The sequence below is a fragment of the Chiloscyllium plagiosum genome, unplaced genomic scaffold (assembly GCF_004010195.1).
Source record: "Chiloscyllium plagiosum isolate BGI_BamShark_2017 unplaced genomic scaffold, ASM401019v2 scaf_49908, whole genome shotgun sequence".
Taxonomy (NCBI): Eukaryota; Metazoa; Chordata; class Chondrichthyes; order Orectolobiformes; family Hemiscylliidae; genus Chiloscyllium; species Chiloscyllium plagiosum.
The window spans coordinates 2,890-7,194 of record NW_025201584.1 but is presented as its reverse complement, the minus strand read 5'-3'; the positions used below and the strand labels follow the sequence as shown (position 1 = coordinate 7,194).

General features: G+C 43.1%; 1 non-coding gene across 1 annotated transcript; it reads right to left on the bottom strand.

Annotated features, from left to right (window-relative positions):
* Nucleotides 1-562: 562 nt before the first annotated feature.
* Nucleotides 563-635, bottom strand: trnar-acg. The gene has a single exon. It is a non-coding gene; the product is annotated as a tRNA-Arg (tRNA).
* Nucleotides 636-4,305: the final 3,670 nt, after the last annotated feature.

The following is a 4,305-nucleotide window of genomic DNA, read 5'->3' as shown; positions in this document are numbered from 1 at the left end:
TGTGCAATTTCCACACAGTCAGTCGCCTGAGGCGGGAATTGAACCCGGGTCTCAGGCACTGTGTCACCGTGCCACCCACTTGACGTGTACGAAATAATGAGGAGCATGGAATTACAGATTGAAGGTAACATTTGCTTTTGATCGATCACCAGGGTTTGTACATTTCAGATAAGATGCAGAAAGCTTTGAATAGACTTGTAGGAAAACTTTATCAGTCAGCGAGTGCTAGACTCTGGAACTCACGCTGTATAAAGATCAGTTGGACAGTTAACCCTTCACTCTTCTCTGATTCCACTGGCCAAAGAGTTTCGAAAAATGCTCAAAGCCGAGCATTCCCGCGAGCAACAGTTACTCGATCAGTGGCTTTATGAAATGGAAAGGTGCCCATGAGTATCGTGGGCGATTATTCGGCTTCCCTCCTGTGATGACGCTGGAACATTGACTTTCATATTCTCGAGTACATTTAATGAAGGCATTCTCTTTCCTGCAGATTAGGAGCTCCAACCGTATTTCAACTTCAGAAAAATCAGTTTTTATGCTTATTAAAAGTCTACGCTGTCGCCGAGCCAGGTAGGATTCGAACCTACAGTCTCCTGATCCGTAGTCAGGCGTGTTATCCATTGCGCCACCCGCCCGATGCACCTGGGAGGTCTTAAGAGCCATGCTGTTAAAACGGACATCATTAATAGCAGTCATGTTCACCAACTGAACAAGCGATAAAGATAATTACCGTCACTGCTTCAGTCCAATCTTCATCACCTTTCAAAGCAGCGAATTTTTAAAAAAAAAAAAACACATATGTCCTCATGGAGCTTCCATTCACACTCTGACTGCTCAGTCATTCAATGTTCTCACTGCTGATCTGATGAATTTCGTATCCACTTCTTCAGCATAACTGATGTGAACGTGAGCCTAATCACCACATCGGATATACCAGTTAATTTTCAGAGGTCTCGATTACAGTAACGACCTTTGCGAGTATGCAGGAAAATGAATACTGTGAACTGAGCAAAGAAATCCCTTCATGGAAATTAATCCAGTGCAAGGTCAACCATTTCAGGATGGGAGGAAGACGTAAAATATTCCTCTGCTTCTCTCTGCACAGATGCCTATCCAAGAATTGACTCTTTGCAGAACTCTTTTTTGTAATTTAGACTGTCGCAGTTGCAGATATTCTCTCAATTCACAAACAAGTATCCTGCTGAAAGCTACTTCAGTTAAGATTAAAATAGTTGACTATCTTTTCGCCCAGCTGATGTCCCAATGTTCCCTGTTTCATGTCAATACAAGTTCTTGCATGTGAAATTGGAGCTCCCAGCCTGATGTCCCACTGCTTCTTGATGCGTGGGAATTGAAGCCGCTGTCGTTAATACAGGAGCTTTTAGCCTCGATATTTCACGCACCTCTGTATCATCAGTGAATGGCATTCCGCTCATCGATTGCATTTTCGCAGCCACATGCTCGCGCTCAACGCCATCACCATTTCCAAATCATATTGGGTGCAGTGCGGCTCAATTTCTCTGATTCCATGCCCTTGAAATGGGATTATATGACATGCCATTATATGATCACGTCAATGAGTGAGTAAGTTGGTGAAGTAACCGATGTTAAAATACAGTGTTATTGAGAACAACATTTCAGCAATGTCCTGCTGTATCCCATGATCATTTGAAGTTTTGTAGATATCTCGCAAACGTCATATCCTACAACCTCAGTGTTGCAATCACTACAGTCTCTCGGGACACAGAAGTTAAAGATTCAACCGAATCTGAGTTCCCACATCTCAGTCACTGTTTCACAAGTATTCCTTTGTGCGAGTGGTTCTGTTCCTGGCATAATCTCTGCCATGATCCTTATTGCTTTTTGCATCGTGATTTTCCATATGGCGCCAGGATAATGAAATGGTTCTTCCTTGGCATTGTAAACACAGCAAGTTCTGCTCGAATCACAGTGACAGCAATCGGCATTTTTCCCGTTTTACTCCATGTACTATATGCTTAGCAAAAGCTAGGAAAAGCAACTTTTTTTTTTACATAAAAATACTATTCGTGGTGATCAGTTTCCTTCTTCAAACACCCGCTGTCTCACATCTTTGCGTTTCACATATCATAACCATCCTTTATTGGAGAAACTTCTCCCTCCCACAAGAACTAACTGGCCTAAACGTCCACCCTCCCATTTCACTCAGGTATTGTGCAATATAATACTGACATTTACACTGTTCATTACGTACTGCTGCGGTCACTGTGTTGGGTGGAAGTGCTCAATCTAATGGTCGGCATCGTAAAGCAATCCAATCCATTTAGATACAGCTGTTCTGTAATTAATCCTCCTGAAGCAGCTTTTACTGACACGGACAAGACATGACTGGAACATCGGGCTCAGCATAAGTGCACAGCGCAGTATTGAGCAAAAGATGTTTGATTGGAAACGGCAAGTTTCTGTGGCTTTCTCCAGTCATTTATTTCATTTGTTCATTCGGTTCCCCCGAAATATTGCGTTCGCTCTGCAATTCACATTACAGTAGTCATGTGATCGCACTGGAAACCGTGCAGAAATTGAAAAGTTTAGGTTATGAAGACAGATTGTTTTGACTGGGGTTGTTTTCCTAAGGCAGAGGAAACTGTGAGGATACATGTTTCATATGCACTAAATAATGAGCACCATGGACAATGCAGACTAAAAGAAACGTTTCCTCTTGACCGATCAACAGGGGCATAGACTGAAGTTAAGAGGTGGAAAGGGTTGAGGAGGTATGTAGAAAAATCTCATCAGCAAGGGGATGGTTGAATCTGGATTCAGTGTCTGAAGAGATACACAGAGGCGAACCCGCATAACCTTCAGAAATACACGGATCTGAACTTGAGTTGTTAATGCATACAAGGTCAAGTGATGAAAATGAATAAAGATAGTTAAGCGATTGCATCTGACGAAAGCATCTACAACGACCTTGAGGCCTGTCATTCTACACATACGTGTTATTCGTATAGCTCTCCGTGGGGGGCTAAAAGTTCTATTCTTTCACTTTCTTCGTTGTGATCCGGCTTTGATTCTCAGTCTGGGAGTTGGGATTTGTTTCGATCCAGACAGCGACATCAGCAAAAGCAGACCACCTGCAAGTGGTGTGATTTTAGTACCTCAGATCAATTAATGATGTCTAGAAATGAGAGACTATGTCCCAGCCTCTTAAATAACGGGGCGGTGCCTTGGCCGTCTCTGCTCATTCAGACAGTTCACTCTCCATTCTCCTCCGATTCCGCTTCTTAACGATTTTCCCAAAATTGTCAAAGCTGAGACTTGCCTCTGTGTCTTGTTTCCTTGACAATCACAGGTGCCGCAGTGAATCTCGGAAGGCTGACAGGAGTAAAGTGCAGTGTGAATGACGAATTCAACTTCCCCTCCATTAATGACTCTGGGATATTGACTCTGACGGTCGCAGGGGCATTTAATGAAGGGACCCTTGTCCCTGCAGTTCAAGGCGCAAACCTCATTTCGTCTTCAGATCAGTTATTTGCAAGTGCAATAAAGTCAGTGCTGCCCATAGCCAGGTTGGAATCGAAACTCCACACAGCAGATCTGTCGTTCGGCATGTCATCCATTGTGCCACTGGCCCGATGTATGTGCTGCATTGTGTGGGAGATTAGATTGCATGTGAATTTGAAGCCTGCCAGTCTTGTTCTTGAACCAAATCGAAACCTCAACGAAAATCTCTGGACCATAACCAAGCGCATTATCCATTGTGACACTGTGCTTGCGCGTGCTGGAGGTTGGTATTCTGCAAAGTTGTGATCCAAACATGGACATGACAATCGTACTCATGTTCACAAGTTGAATAAACAAGAAAGATAACCACTGTTACTGCTTCATTCCAATCATCCACTCTTTGTGCAGCGGGAGGTTTTGTAACGAAAAGACATTTAACCTCCTGAAACTTCTATTCACTTTGTGTCTACTCAGCCATTCAATGGTATCGCGACTCATCTGATGAATTTCAAATTCCACGTCACTGATTTTGCTCCATCACTTTTGATAAACTAATCCCTAATGACAACATGATATTCAAGCTAATTTTCGAAGTATCCGAGTTTACAATAAATTGATTAAAATGAAATGAGCAAAAAAATATCCCTTCCTGCCAGATCAGAGTTAGCCATATGAGAACGGTCAGAGTGCGAAAACATTACCTCCGTTTCTCTCTGTGCAGATGTCAATAGAAACTGCTCCAGGTAAAGTTGGAACTACCAGCTTGATGTCCCAACGCTCCCTGCTTCGTGCCAATGGAAGCTGCTGCAGTTGAGGTTGGAG